The sequence below is a fragment of the Bubalus bubalis genome, chromosome 6 (genome assembly GCF_019923935.1).
Source record: "Bubalus bubalis isolate 160015118507 breed Murrah chromosome 6, NDDB_SH_1, whole genome shotgun sequence".
Taxonomy (NCBI): Eukaryota; Metazoa; Chordata; class Mammalia; order Artiodactyla; family Bovidae; genus Bubalus; species Bubalus bubalis.
The window spans coordinates 47,238,725-47,255,590 of NC_059162.1; the positions used below are offsets into that span (position 1 = coordinate 47,238,725).

The 16,866-nt window shown below is 39.3% G+C and overlaps 1 pseudogene; it reads right to left on the reverse strand.

Annotated features, from left to right (window-relative positions):
* LOC102403623 overlaps nt 1–12,377 on the reverse strand; it is a 93,528-nt pseudogene extending 81,151 nt beyond the window's left edge.
* Between the last annotated feature and the right edge of the window lie 4,489 nt (nt 12,378–16,866).

Below are 16,866 nucleotides of genomic sequence, written 5' to 3' on the forward strand. Positions count from 1 at the left end.
GGCCTAGTTGCTATATGGCCTGTGGGATCTTCCTGAATCAGGGATTGGACCCGTGTCTTCTGCATTGGCAGATGGATTCTTTACCACTGAGCAGTCAGGCAAGCCCCATTTTTTTTTTTCTTTTTTAAAATAGATTTATATTTATAACCATTTTAGGTTTACAGAAACATTGAGCAGAGAGTACACAGGTCCCATGCACACTACTCTTCCCCTCTTTCATTCCAATTTCCTTTACTACTAACATCTTGCAATAGTATGTTACATATGTCAAGACTGATAAATATTGATGCATTATGTATACATACATATGTACACACACATATTAGAAGGTGCACACCTTTGCAATACACACACGCCCACATTACTGATTGTTATGTCTTCTTCGAAAATAGATCCCTGTTTATTCCTGGTATGGTCGTTTCCCTTGAGGACCGGGTTTTGTTATGCAGAACAGAAGGCTCTGAGTGTATTTCAACATTGCTGCTTTTCTCTTCCTCCTTTCCAGAACAAGAGGGAATTTTTCCTCAGATATGAGCTCTTGGAACTGGAACTCGTGAAAGTACAGGGGCCTCCCTATGATGGGCCCTTTAGGAGTTTTAAGCCTCAAGCTAGTCCACACTCAGCCTTCAGCAACTGATCGATCGTTCCTACCAATTACTGGCTCCAGCTCCTGGTAAGTTTTGCATGCGTGCATGTTAATTCACTTTAGTCATGCCTGAATCTTTGCGACCCTGTGGACTGTAACCCTCCATGCTCCTTTGTCCATGGGATTCTCCAGGCAAGAATAATGGAGTGGGTTGCCATATGCTCTTCCAAGGAATCTTCCCCACCCAGGGATTGACTCTGCATCTCTTATGTTTCCTGCATTGGCAGGCAGATTCTTCCACCAGCTCCACCTGGGCAGCCCATAAGCAGTGTAGTACAAAGCCACTAATAGTATACATGAGGACTAGTTATGAAAGATAGTTTTATCTTACCTAAATGCTTACAACTTTCTCACCATTGGTGGAGGAACATAGTATGTAAAAATTCCTGATGGATTCAAAAGCAAACAGGAAAGGTAAAAAATAAAATGAAGCAAAGAAAAAGCAGAATAAATACAAAGTAGAAGAACTAATTCAAAATATACTAGTGATCACAATAAATGTCAGTAGAGTAAACATGCAAGTCAAAATAAGAATGTTTTCAAATTAGGATAAATAACAAAATCTCTCTGTATATATACTTTTTTCAAAACACAACCTTAAGCATTTTAGATATATAATAATGAAAAGTTAAAGGATAAATATTAGGCAAATACTGAACAAAGTAATCTGGCATAGATAAGTAAATATATCCACCTCTCTCTCTCTTAATTAGACAAAATTGACTTCAAAGTAAAAATATGTTTGGGAGATAAAGAATATTAATGTTTAATAATAGGTAAGATTCTTACAGATAGAAAAATCTAAATTTATAAGCACCCAATTCTATAATCTTTATATATATTTTAATGCATATACAGCAAAACGGACAGAATTTTAAAGAGAAATTCATACATGGACATTCATAATAGGAAGTTTTAAACTCATTCATAATGCTTGATCAAGACAGCAGACAGAACCATTGAGGATTTGAACAACATAATTAGCAAGTCTGACATAATGAGAATATCTACAACTCTGTAATAGGGAGGGACAAATCTGACTCCATATTAAATTTGTTTCTTTTACCTTAACTTTTGTATTCTATCGCTTTGCTACAAATTAATCACTAAAGGGATGTTGCTTATAACAAAGTATACATACAAGCCCGGCTCTAGGAACCCTGCCTCCCATGCCTGAACTAAAATACCTCTGTTCAGATCACAGGAAACATCCTGACCAGGCCCATCTATGAATGGCTGTAGGAAAGAAGCAATTACATATCTCTTCCAGTGTCTGGGCAAAACCAGGAAATGTTTGCAATGACTTATTGCCTTTTTTACTTTACATCCTCATCTCCCTACTCTTTGTTCTATGAAAGAAACTAGCATACAAACTTCAGCAAGATAGTTCTTTGGGACACCAGTCTACCATCTTCTTGGTTTACTGGGTTTCTGATTAAGGTTGTTATTTCTTCACCCGACAACTCATCTCTCCATTTATTGACCTGTTGTTTGGCGAGTAGTATAAACTTGGACTGAGTATCCAACAATTAGAGAGTATACATTCTTCACAAATATGCACGGAACATATATAAGAAATTTCTGCATTCTACATAATTAAGTAGGTTCTTGCAAAAAAAACCCACAAAGAATTGTTGTCAGACAGGTGATCTTTTCTGTATAAAATATATTTGCTTTAGAAATCATTAAAATGCTAATTTGAACAGAGGCTCGTGACATTGTATAGGAGACAGGAATCAAGACCATCCCCAAGAAAAAGAAATGAGAAAAAGCAAAATGGCTGTCTGAGGAGGCATTACAAATAGCTGTGAAAAGAAGGGAAGTGAAAAGCAAAGGAGAAAAGGAAAGATATATCCATTTGAATGCAGAGTTCCAAAGAATAGCAAGGAGAGATAAGAAAGCTTTCCTCAGCGATCAGCGCAAAGAAATAGAGGAAAACAATAGAATGGGAAAGACTAGGGTTCTCTTCAAGAAAATTAGAGATACCAAGGGAACATTTCATGCAAAGTTAGGCTCAATAAAGGACAGAAATGGTAAGGACCTAACAGAAGCAGAAGATATTAAGAAGAGGTGGCAAGAATACACAGAAGAACTGTACAAAAAAGAGCTTCATGACCTTTTTATCTTTACAAAAAAGATAATCACGATGGTGTGATCACTCACCTAGAGCTAGACATCCTGGAATGTGAAGTCAAGTGGGCCTTAGAAAGCATCACTACGAACAAAGCTAGAGGAGGTGATGGAATTCCAGTTGAGCTATTTCAAATCCTGAAAGATGATGCTGTGAAAGTGCTGCACTCAATATGCCAGCAAATTTGGAAAACTCAGCAGTGGTCACAGGACTGGAAAAGGTCAGTTTTCATTCCAATCCCAAAGAAAGGCAATGCCAAAGAATGCTCAAACTACCACACAATTGCACTCATCTCACAAGCTAGTAAAATAATGCTTAAAATTCTCCAAGCCAGGCTTCAGCAATACATGAACTGTGAACTTCCAGGTGTTCAAGCTGGTTTTAGAAAAGGCAGAGGAACCAGAGACCAAATTGCCAACATCTGCTGGATCATTGAAAAAGCAAGAGAGTTCCAGAAAAATATCTATTTCTGCTTTATTGATTATGCCAAAGCCTTTGACTGTATGGATCACAATAAACTGTGGAAAATTCTGAAAGAGATGAGAATACCAGACCACCTGACCTGCCTCTTGAGAAACCTGTATGCAGGTCAGGAAGCAACAGTTAGAACTGGACAGGGAACAACAGACTGGTTCCAAATAGGAAAAGGAAAAGGCTGTATATTGTCACCCTGCTTATTTAACTTATATGCAGAGTACATCATGAGAAACACTGGGCTGGAGGAAGCACAAGCTGGAATCAAGATTGCCAGGAGAAATATCAATAACCTCAGATATGTAGATGACACCACCCTTATGGCAGAAAGTGAAGAAGAACTAAAGAGCCTCTTGTTGAAAGTGAAAGAGGAGAGTGAAAACATTGGCTTAAAGCTCAACATTCAGAAAACTAAGATCATGGCATCTGGTCCCGTCACTTCATGGGAAATAGATGGGGAAACAGTGGAAATAGTGGCTGACTTTATTTTTCTGGGCTCCAAAATCACTGCAGATGGTGACTGAAGCCATGAAATTAAAAGACGCTTACTCCTTGGAAGGAAAGTTATGACCAACCTAGATAGCATATTCAAAAGCAGAGACATTACTTTGTTAACAAAGGTCTGTCTAGTCAAGGCTATGGTTTTTCCAGTGGTCATGTATGGATGTGAGAGTTGGAGTATAAAGAAAGCTGAGCACGGAAGAATTGATGCTTTTGAACAGTGGTGTTGGAGAAGACTCTTGAGAGTCCCTTGGACTGCAAGGAGGTCCAACCAGTCCATCCTAAAGGAGATCAGTGCTGGGTGTTCATTGGTAGGACTGTTGCTGAAGCTGAAACTCCAATACTTTGGCCACCTGATGTGAAGAGCTGACTCGTTTGAAAAGACCCTGATATTGGAAAAGATTGAGGGCAGGAGGAGAGGGGGACGACAGAGGATGAGATGGTTGGATGGCATCACCAACTCAATGGACATGGATTTGGGTGGACTCCAGGAATTGGTGATGGACAGGGAGGGCTGGCATGCTGTGGTTCATGGAGATGCAAAGAGTCAGACACGACTGAATGATTGAACTGAACTGAACTTGGAAATTATAATAAAAGACACTTTCAAATAATTTTTGGTTCTAAACAGGAATAATGATGAACATTAGAAAATATTTAGGATTGAAAATTGATGAAATATCTAAAAGTAAGGAGATGTAGGAAAAGCATTACTTAAAATAATTTTAACATTATTTGTTGTTGTTCAGTTGTAAGTTGTGTCCAACTATTTGTGACCCCATGAACTGAAGCACACCAGGCTTCCCTGTCCTGAAATTCACCATCTCCTGGAATTTGCTCAGACTCATGTGCATTGAATCAGTGATGCCATTCAACCATCTCATCCTCTGCTGCTCCTTTATCCTCCTGCCTTCAACACTCTTGTTACTTATAAAGTTTGAAAATTGATGACCTAAGTATTCAACTCAAAGCAGTTAGAAAAAGAACAGCAGAATAAAATGAAAGGAAGTTGAAAGAATGAAATAATAAGAAGAGAAATTAATTGAATATAAAAAAGATAAAATAGAGAGGATCCACAGAGCCAAACACTCATTTTTGAAAAATCTAATAAAATAGACACCTTCTGGCAAGATTGAGCAAGCAAGAAAGAGAGAAAATCCATCAAATAAGCACATGAACAGAGAAAAAGTCCTAACCATGTAAACAGAAAGAGAAGATATTTTTAAAAAGATCTTATGTCATTAAGTTTGAAAACTTAAGACAAAATGTTCAATTTTCTAGAGAAATGTAACTAGCCAAGAGTGATTCAGAAGAATTAAAATCCTGACTAATCCTCAGTGATCAAAAGAAATGAATTAATAATTAATATCTAAGCCTCACCCTCTCCACTGATACCAAAACTGGATATCTGAGCCAGTGAAATTAAAAATTCCAATCAAAATCTTGTTTTTTTTTTAAATCTACATGGAACTTAACAAGATGATTATAAAACATGTAGATGGAAATCCCAAAGATGAAAATATCCACAATAATTTGGAAGAAGTACAATACAAGGAGATCTCCTTACATATAAAAATACTTAATATAAGCTATAAACCTATAAACAATAATAGCAGTATGCATTGTTCTGGGAAAGATAAATACACCAATGGAATTGAACAGAGACTTGAAATAGATCAGTGTTTGAATGGAAAGCTTATATATGACAGAGGAACCAATGCCTACCAGTGGAGGATAGGCTATTGATTAAATAGTATTCAGAGATTTTATTATTAATATAGCAAAAAGAAAAGCTCTCTAACGAAAGACCATAATTAATTTTGTGTGGATTAAAGATCTAAATATGATGATAGCAAAAGTTTAAAATGTATGGAGGAACTGTAAGACACTATCTTTACAATTTCATAAGAGGAAGTTGGGAGGGCTATAGTAAGGAAAGAGTCTTTGATTTTTTTAGTGGCTGAGTCCTTTCCAAGAATTAGGAGAAGTCTACTTTTTGTACCTGGCTAGGATATTAAGTCAAGAGATCACTTTTCTGGTCTCCCAACTCTATTTAATTGAAGTTTCTGTTTATTAGTTTTTTATATATGATTTTTGACCTTGTTTAAATTATGCTAAGCTAAGCTAAGAACACACAGAAGAACTGTACAAAAAAGATCTTCATGACCAAGATAATCACGATGGTGTGGTCACTCATCTGGAGCCAGACATCCTGGAATGTGAAGCCAAGTGGGCCTTAGAAAGCATCAGTACGAACAAAGCTAGAGGAGGTGATGGAATTCCAGTTGAGCTATTTCAAATCCTGAAAGATGATGCTGTGAAAGTGCTGCACTCAATATGCCAGCAAATTTGGAAAACTCAGCAGTGGCCACAGGACTGGAAAAGGTCAGTTTTCATTCCAGTCCCAAAGAAAGGCAATGCCAAAGAATGCTCAAACTACCACACAATTGCACTCATCTCACAAGCTAGTAAAGTAATGCTTAAAATTCTCCAAGCCAGGCTTCAGCAGTATGTGAACCGTGAACTTCCAGGTGTTCAAGCTGGTTTTAGAAAAGGCAGAGGAACCAGAGACCAAATTGCCAACATCTGCTGGATCATTGAAAAAGCAAGAGAGTTCCAGAAAAATATCTATTTCTGCTTTATTGACTATGCCAAAGCCTTTGACTGTGTGGATCACAATAAACTGTGGAAAATTCTGAAAGAGATGAGAATACCAGACCACCTGACCTGCCTCTTGAGAAACCTATATGCAGGTCAAGAAGCAATAGTTAGAACTGGACATGGAACAACAGACTGGTTCCAAATAGGAAAAGGAGTACGTCAAGGCTGTATGTTGTCACCTTGATTATTTAACTTATATGCAGAGTACATCATGGGAAACACTGGGCTGGAAGAAGCACAAGCTGGAATCAAGATTGCCAGGAGAAATATCAATAACCTCAGATATGCAGACAACACCACCCTTATGGCAGAAAGTGAAGAGGAACTAAAAAGCCTCTTGATGAAAGTGAAAGAGGAGAGTGAAAAAGTTGGCTTAAAGCTCAACATTCAGAAATCGAAGATCATGGCATCTGGTCCCATCACTTCATGGCCAATAGATGGGGAAACAGTGGAAACAGTGTCAGACTTTCTTTTTGGGGGCTACAAAATCACCGCAGATGGTGATTGCAGCCATGAAATTAAAAGACGCTTACTCCTTGGAAGGAAAGTTATGACCAACCTAGACAGCATATTAAAAATCAGAGACATTACTTTGCCAACAAATGTCATCTAGTCAAGGCTATGGTTTTTCCAGTGGCCATGTATGCATGTAAGAGTTGGATTATGAAGAAAGCTGAGCACTGAAGAATTGATGCTTTTGAACTGTGGTGTTGGAGAAGACTCTTGAGAGTCCCTTGGACTGCAAGGAGATCCAACCAGTCCATTCTAGAGGAGATCAATAATAGGTGTTCATTGGAAGGACTGATGCTAAAGCTGAAACTCCAGTACTTTGGCCACCTCATGCAAAGAGTTGACTTAATGGAAAGACTGATGCTGGGAGGGATTGGGAACAGGAGGAGAAGGGGACAACAGAGGATGAGATGGCTGGATGGCATCACCGACTCAATGGACATGAGTTTGAGTGAACTCCGGGAGTTGGTGATGGACAGGGAGGCATGGTGTGCTGCAATTCATCAGGTCGCAAAGAGTCAGACACGACTGAGCGACTAAATTGAACTGAACTGAAGCTAAGATGATTTTTCTTATACTAGGTGTATTAAATGCATTTCAACTTGATATTGTCAGTGTATGATGCATGAGATGTAATCCCATTACAAAATAAGGAATATTTGTTAATCTCGTCACAGTGATTGGAGTAGTTGTTCTTTAGTCGGTAAGTTATGTTTAACTCTTTTGTGACCCCAATCACTAAAGCCTGCTTTACCCAGGCAAGAATACTGGAGTTGGTTGCCATTTCCTCCTCCAGAAGATCTTCCTGACCTAGGGATTGAACCCACATCTCCCCCATTGTCAGGCAGGTTTTTTGTTCATGCCAGTGAAAGGAAACTGATGTACAACAGCTACTGTAAGAGGATTCTCGCTTCCCTGAGGATGAAGAACTGCTGCAACCATTCTGCTGAAACTATCAGAAGAACCTCGAACTCCCAGAGGGCTACCAGGGCAGAACGGGGATACAGCCATCAGAGGACCAGAGTAGAGAGGATATGAGAAAGAAGATCCTTGGAGAGTTCATTTGAGGTGTGAGATCGAGACTTATTCTGACTTTTCAGTTACTTAAGTCAGTAATCCTCTTTATTGTTTAAATAATTTTGAGTTTAGAGGCTTTTATTTTATTTTCACCTGTTACTGAAACATTTCTACCACAAATACTGCATAGATATTTTGATCTGAGAGACTGAAGAGGGAAAAATATCTTGACTATTATTCAAAGATTCTTTGATTTCAAGGAACAGAAAGATACAATTGCAGAATGAGAATTATCAGACAGATCTGTAGAAATGGAACCAAAGTACTAGGAAAAAAACAAAACCTTTTTACCTACTCAATAGGACCTCCAGTTTCTGTCAGTCTCTGTTTCTTGCTTGCACATAAACTCATCTCCTGTGTCTTGACAGGTCTATTTCATCTTTAATACTTAAATTCAATAGATTTAGTTGTATACTGTGACCCATCTTTCTCCAAACCCTCCTCTACAAACAGCTTCTTCTCCAGGGTTCTCTTTCTTGTTGTTGGATCAACTATACATATTGTTTACTAATCAGAAAACGTAAAGTCATTTTTCTCACCTTTCCCTTATCTTTAAGTAACTGACATTCAATACATTATGAAGCCCTATGATTCCTGCCTCCAAAATAATTGTCAAATTAATTTGTTTCTATGTCATTACTACCAATACTTCAGTCCAACTCTTATCATCTTGAGTCTTATCTGTTGCAATTGCTTCCTTTCCATTCTAATTTCCTCTCTTTGTACTCTCCAATCCATTTTCCACATTGTTGTTGTTCTTCAATCACTCAGTCATATCCAACTCTGCAATTCCATGGACTGCAACATGCCAGGCTTCCCTGTCCTTTACTATCTCCTGAAGTTTGCTCAAACTCATGTCCATTGAGTTTATGATGCCATCAAAACATCTCATCCTCTGTTGTCCCCTTCTCCTGCCCTCAGTCTTTCCCAGCATCAGGGTCTTTTCCAGTGAGTCAGCTCTTCACATCAGGTTGCCAAAGTACAGGAGCTTCAACTTCAGCATCAGTCCTTCCAATGAATATTCAGGATTAATTTCATTTAGGATTGACTGGTATGATCTCTTTGCAGTCCAAGGGACTCTCAAGAGTCTTCTCCAGCACCACAGCTCAAAAGCATCTGTTCTTCAGTCTTCAGCCTTCTTTATGGTCCAACTCTCACATCCGTACATGGCTACTGGAAAAACCATGGCTTTGACTATACAGACCTTTGTTGGCAAAGTGATGTCTCTGCTTTTTAATATGCTGTCTAGGTTTATCATAGCCTTTCTTCCAAGGAGCAAGCATCTTTTAATTTTGTGGCTGCAGTCCAGTGATTTTGGAGCCCAGGAAAACAAAGTGTGCCACTATTTCCATTTTCTCCCATCTATTTGCCATAAAGAGATGCATCAAGATACTATGATCTTAGTTTGAATTTTAAGCCAGCTCTCTTACTTTCCTTTCTCCTTCATATAGAGGCTCTTTGGTTCCTCTTCACTTTCTGCCATTAGGGTGGTGGCATCTGCATCTGCATATCTGAAGTTATTGATATTTCTCCTGTCAATCTTGATTCCAGCTTGAGCTTCATCCAGCTCAGCATTTTTCATGATGTACCCTGCATAGAAGTTAAATAAGCAGGGTGACAATATACAGCCTTGCTGTACTCCTTGCCCAGTTTTGACCCATTCTGTTGTTCAAATTTCCAGTTTGTTGTGATCCACATAAAGTCTTTAGTGTAGTCAATGAAGCAGAAGTAGATGTTTTTCAGGAATTCCCTTGCTTTTTCCATGATCCAGAGGAAGCTGGCAATTTGATCTTTGGTTCCTTTGCCTTTTCTAAATCCAACTTGTCATTTGGAAGTTTTCAGTTCATGTATTGTTGAAGCCTAGCTTGAAGGATTTTGAGTATTGCTTTGCTAGCTTGTGAAATGAGTGCAACTGTGCAGTAGTTTGAACATTCTTTGGCATTGCCCTTCTTTAGGATTGGGGTGAAAACTGACCTTTTTCAGTCCTGTGGCCACTGCTGAGTTTTCCAAATTTGCTGGCATATTGAGTGCAGCACTTTCACAGCATCATCGTTTAGAATTTGAAATAGCTCAGCTGGAATTCATCACCTCCACTAGTAGTTTTGTTTGAGTAATGCTTCCTAAAGCCCACTTAGCTTCACACTCCAGCATGTCTGGCTCTAGGCGAGTGACCATACTATCATGGTTATCTGGGTCCTTAAGACCTTTTTTGTAGAGTTGTTCTGTGTATTCTTGCCACCTTTTCTCACACTCTTTTGCTTGTTAGGTCCTTGCTATTTCTGTCCATTATTGTGCCCATCTTTGCATGAACTATTTCCTTGGTATCTCTAATTTTCTTGAAGAGATCTCTAGTCTTTCCCATTCTATGTTCTTCTATTCCTTTGCATTGTTCACTTAGGAAGGCTTTCTTATCTCTCCTTGCCATTCTTTGGAACTTTGCATTCAATTGGGTTTACCTTTCCCTTTCTCCTTTGCCTTTAGCTTCTCTTCTTTTCTCAGCTATTTGTAAGGCCTCCTCAGACAACCATTTTGCCTTCTTGCATTTCTTTTTCTTGCTACAATTGCTACAGTGAGTTGGCTGTTAAAGACCCTTCCCTGTTTTCTGGATGAGATATGCCAGCAGTCTCACTCAACATTATAAACATTGACTCTTGAAACCATCAGTGTTCTGCAATGCTCAGTTCAATTCAGTTCAGTTCAGTTGCTCAGTCGTATCCGACTCTTCGCGACCCCATGAATCGCAGCACGCCAGGCCTCCCTGTCCATCACCAATGCCTGGAGTTCACTCAAACTCATGTCCATTGAGTCGGTGATGCCATCCAGCCATCTCATCCTCTGTCGTCCCCTTCCCCTCCTGCCCCCAATCCCTCCCAGCATCAGAGTCTTTTCCAATGAGTCAACTCTTTGCATGAGGTGGCCAAAGTACTGGACTTTCAGCTTTAGCATAATTCCTTCCAAAGAACACCCAGGACTGATCTCCTTTAGTATGGACTGGTTGGATCTCCTTGCAGTCCAAGGGACTCTCAAGAGTCTTCTCCAACACCACAGTTCAAAAGCATCAATTCTTCAGTGCTCAGCTTTCTTCACAGTCTGACTCTCACATCCATACATGAGTACTGGGAAAACCATAGCCTTGATCAGACAGACCTTTGTTGGCAAAGTAATGTCTCTGCTTTTTAATATGCTGTCTAGGTTGGTCATAACTTTCCTTCCAAGGAGTAAGTGTCTTTTAATTTCATGGCTGCAATCACCATGTGCAGTGATTTTGGAGCCCCCCAAAATAATATCTGACACTGTTTCCATTGTTTCCCCATCTATTGGCCATGAAGTTATGGGACCAGATACCATGATCTTCGATTTCTGAATGTTGAGCTTTAAGCCAACTTTTTCACTCTCCTCTTTCACTTTCATCAAGAAACTTTTTAGTTCCTCTTCACTTTCTGCCATAAGGGTGGAGTCATCTGCATATCTGAGGTTATTGATATTTCTCCCGGCAATCTTGATTCCAGATTGCAGAATAGAATCTGCAATGCTACTGGACCACATTTGGTCCAGCATGCTTGATAGAAGATGGTCACCACTGCTGTTTCAGAATTCATTATTTCTTCCTCCAGCAGTTCAGCTTGCTGCTTCATGTGCCACATCAAAAGAACATTATTGTCTTTTGTCCAGCCACCAACAGGGTGAAGGAGAAAGACAGGGAACCTGTAGTCCCTCTCTTGAGTATCCTGCATTAAAAGAGCATGTCCATTGTACACTAGGTTTTGTAATTAAATACAAAGACAGCATCAGCATTCATGTCCTTAAACATCTGCTTTAGCTCAGTAAGAGTGGAATACTGATCAAGATCATTCATTCCAATAAATTTGGTCAAAGACTTGAAGGTCTCCTTCTATCAGCCAGTCTCCTTTCTCTAAAACAATCTTGATGTAGGGGTGGTCCTGAATGCTGTTCCTTCCTGTCTAACACAGTCCTCTTTCTTCCTGTGTTAAAAAAAAGCTCAGTATTGTAAAGAAGAGCCACACAGTGACCCTTCTACATCAGAGAAAATGCTGTCCAGATGTCCAGCATTTATCTTCTTGAGTAGCTGTCAGAACTACAGGCACTGACAAATTAAAATAACACCCTCATCCAGAAGACAATCAAAATGAAGGTATTGCAAGTTCTGCCTCTCTCTCATAAAACCATTCAATGGGCTGGGCCAACCTTCTGCCAAAACCTGTAGTCACTGCATATCCACTTTATTAATTTTTAATGCTGTAATTTTTCTCCATCTGTTTTTGCCAAATGAAGTTTATTTTCTGGCACACAGAGGACGTCACAGGTACAACACCCTGTTCCCAGAGAAGTTTCATAACTCTTACTGCACACGATCATTTCTATCACAAGTCTATTTTCAGCATCATATCAGGGGCCTTTGGTTTTCTATATTCAGAACTGATTCAAATGAAATCTTTAATTCTCTAGCCTGTGCATTTTGTTAGAGTCCTTTAATAGCTCTGTTCACAAACATACAGGGAAGCATCAACAAATACTTCAAAAAAAAAAAAAGGCAAGCATACCCTTAGGAATTTGCCATGCAATATAGTGATCTTGAAAAAGAACACCTTCCCTGGCAGGTCAGATGGTAAAGCATCTGCCTACAATGTGGGAGACCCAGGTTCGATCCCTGTGTCGGGAAGATCCCCTGGAGAAGGAAATGGCAACCCACTTCAGTACTCTTGCCTGGAAAATTCCATGGACAGAGGATCCTGGTAGGGTACAGTCCATAGGGTTGCAAAGAGTTGGACACGACTGAGCAACTGCACTTTCTTTCTAGCCAGGGCATGGCCCACCTGTTTCTTATTGCTGGAAATGGTGGCAGCTGCCTCCAGCTAGTCTGTGGTGGCCCAGATCGACTGGTTAGAAGGGAACCCCAGCAGCCAGCACCAAGCAGCCTTAGGAGTCCAGGAGCCCTGCAGCTGAGAGGGTCCTCACTTCCCTGGTGATTTTCCCAGGGCAGGACCCAGGACAAGATGTTCCCTCCAGCCAAGAATCCACCTTTGGATTCTGACTTTGACAGCTCAAGCCAACACAGGACGTCCCTACCGAGGTTGACTTCCCTGGTGGCTCAGGCAATAAAGCATCTGCCTACAATGCTGGAGACCAGGGTTCAGTCCCTGGGTTGGGAAGATCTCCTGGAGAAGGAAATGGCAACCCACTCCAGTGTTCTTGACTGGAGAGCCTGGTAGACTACAGTCCATGGGGTCGCAAAGAGTCGGACACGACTGAGCAACTTCACTTATGGTGATCTTGAGTATTGCTGCTGTTTGTTCAGTTGCTAAGTTGTGTCTGACTCTTTGCTATCTCATGGACTGTAGCTCACCAGGTTCCCCTGTCCCACTATCTCCTGAAGTCTGCCCAAATCCATGTCCATTGAGTTGGTAATGCTATACAACCATCTAATCTGCTGCCACCCCCTTCTCCTTTTGCCTTCAATCTTTCCCAGCATCAGGGTCTTTTCCAATGAGTCAGCTCTTGGCATCAGGTGGTCCACGTATTGGAGCTTCAGCTTCAGCATCAGTCCTTCCAGTGAATGTTCAGGGTTGATTTCCTTTAGGATTGGCTTACTTGATATTCTTCTTGTCCAAGGGACTCTAGCATCTTCTCTAGCACTACAATTGGAAAGCATCAATTCTTCAGCTCTCAGCCTTCTGTATGGTCCAACTGTCACATTGGTACATGGCTACTGGAAAAACCATAGCTTTGACAATACAGATCTTTGTTGGCAAAGTGATATCTCTACTTTTTAATATACTGTCTAAGTTTGTCATAGCTTTCTTCCCAAGGAGCAAGTGTCTTTTAATTTCGTGACTGCAGTCACCATCTGCAGTGATTTTGGAGCCCAGGATCTCGAGGATACAGTAATATAAAACATGTGATGCACACTAAGCCAGCACCTGTAAACAGCTTAGTAACTTCTGCAACTCATCAAACATTCTCATCTCTGTTCAAGACTAAAGCCAAGGTTTTTATTGAGACCTTGATGAGTGTTGTCACCATCCAAAGTGTAGCATGATATTCTGGCAAGCCAAGTACTCCTCCAAAACCATGCTCACTGTGGTCTTTCCTGCTCCAGATAAGCTTGTCAGTGAAACTCTGCAGCCACAAAAGCCTCCTCTGGTTTCTACCACCTGGCCCTTGTTTCTGTCAACATAGTGAGTTTGATAGGTGCCTTTATTTGCCCTCTGCCTCTCCCAGTTCTGCATGTTATTGCTCAATATGGCTTTATTATACAGGTTCCCAAGGTAGTAGAGGTTCTCCATGGCTGTAGAGAGTACACCAGGTGCCAGGGTTCTCAGCCCCTAGACTGCAGAAGGATGAGGGGAGCTCTGTGGGGGCAGGGCAGAGCCAGAAAGTATGCTCTGACTTATGCACTTTGTGCTCTAGATTCTGGTTGTGTGACCTGTTGGCTGCACTTCTGATGTGGATCAGGGAAGTATATGGGACCGGGGACTTTTCTTGTCTTTTGATATCTTTTTGGCTGATTTTGGTATCTGGGTAACACTGACCCAATAGAATGAGTTCCTTCTCCCTTTATTTTTTGGAAAAGTTTGTGAAGGGTTGCTATTAATTCCTATTTAAATGTTTGATAAAATTCACCTGTCAAGTTATCTAATTCTGAGCTTTGCTTTGTGGGAAGTCTTTAAATTACTATTTCATTCTTTTTGTTATAGGTCTACTCAAATTTTCTATTTTTTTTCTTGAGTCAGTTTTGGTAACTTGTATTTCTAGGAATTTGGTCATTTCCTCTAAATTATCTAATTTGTTGGCATACAATTGTTTACAGTATTTCCATGTGATACTTTTATTTTTGCAAGTTTGGTAACAGTACTACCTTTTAATTACTATCCCGGAAAGGTAATCATTATCATGCCTTGTATGGTAAACACTTCCTTAAGCTTGTATTCTTAAACACTATAGTTTGAAGTGTCTTCTGAATTTCACACGAATGAAATCATACAGAATATGTTCTTGGCTTCTGTTGCTCAATTTTATGTTTGTAAACTTACACATGTACTTACAATTTGTTCATCTCATTGCTGTGTACTATTCCATTGAATGAGTACAGACACACCTTGTTTCACTGTATTACAGCTTTTAGATATTAATAGTCTGTGAAACCCTGTGTCTAGCAAGTCTATGGGTGTTGTTTTTCCAAAAGCATTTGCTCGCTTCATGTCTCTGTCACATTTTGGTAATTCTCACAATATTTCAAATCCTCCGGCAAAAATATTTTCAACTTGCTGAAGGCTCATGATGGTTTTCATGTTTTAGCAATGAGTCATTTTTAAATTAAGGTTTATATATATATATATATATATATTTTTTTTTAGACAGATGCTATCATATGCTTAATAGACTATGCATGTGTACATGCCAAGTCGCTTCAGTCGTGTCTGACTCTTTGCAACCTTATGGCCTGTAACCCACCAGGCTCCTCTCTCCGTGGGATTTCCCAGGTAAGAACACTGGAGCAGGTTGTCATTCCTTTCTCCAGGGGATCTTCTCAACCCAGGGATTGGCCCACATCTCTTACATCTCCTGCATTGGCAAGTGGGTTCTTTACCACTATTGCCACCTAGGAAGCCCCATGTTTATACTATCCTATAGTCTATTAGGGCTTCCCAGGTGGTGCTATTGGTGAAGAACCCACTTGCCAATGCAAGAGACATAAGAGACATGGGTTCAATCCCTGGAGAAGAGAATGACAACCCACTCCAGTATTCTTGCCTGGGAAATCTCATGGGCACAAGAGCCTGGCAGGCTACAATCTATGGGATCTCAAAGAATTGGACACAACTGAGTACATACACACCTTACACATAATATACTGTACATATCAAGTGATTTTGAGTCACTTAATAAGCAATTGCACTATGTATTAATCCCTTTAGTATTTCTTTCTCTTTCTGTTTTCACTACAATAAAAACAGTATTCCATTATTACCTGTCATATAGGTTCAATGCTGTTACCTCTAGGAGGTCAAAGTGTGACATAGGAGATATTGATCTAGTAAAAATAGATAAGAGGCATATAGTTATTTACTAACAATTCACCCAAGAGCTATGGATGATACACAAAGCTAAGATACACATGCCATTAATATATAGATATGTACTATGTAGAAAACTCACTAGCTCTATTTTCTGTGTCAAGAAATGTATAATTTTCCTTACTATAACCTCAGTACATGAATTAGAGTATATGAGGGGAATTACCACACCTTCGATATTTCTATTTATCTCCATGATACATGTATGTAATGTCCTTTGGCATTTTTATCAGGTGTTTGGATGAAGCTGGGTTCAAATGAACAAATAAAAAAATCCAAATAAGTTATTTTAAATATCACTGTTGTAGATATATATATACGTGTGTGTATACATATATTATACTATATACATATATAGTCATACATATAGTCTCATACATATAATGCTACTCATACATTTAAAAAATTGGTTGCTAAAATTTTTATGAAGTAGTATAAAATATCAACAAATAAAATATTAGTAAATAAATGCAGACAATATCAAAATAAAATAATATTAGATGTAAACAAATCTTAATTCCAAAGGCCATCTTCATATTGTCTCAAGATTCAGCTGCTTAATTTTAGTAGTTCTGTATTTTATGAACTCGAATTATTAGTGCTTAGACATGACAATAAAAATAGTGATTTCATTCATAGATATAAACTGGATCATTCATCTATCCATTTTGAAATTATTCAGGCCTAATCTATGCATAGCAACAATATATTAGGTATTTAATCAGGGAAGACAAGAGTTGGATTTACAAAAAGGATACAAATAAAAGTCT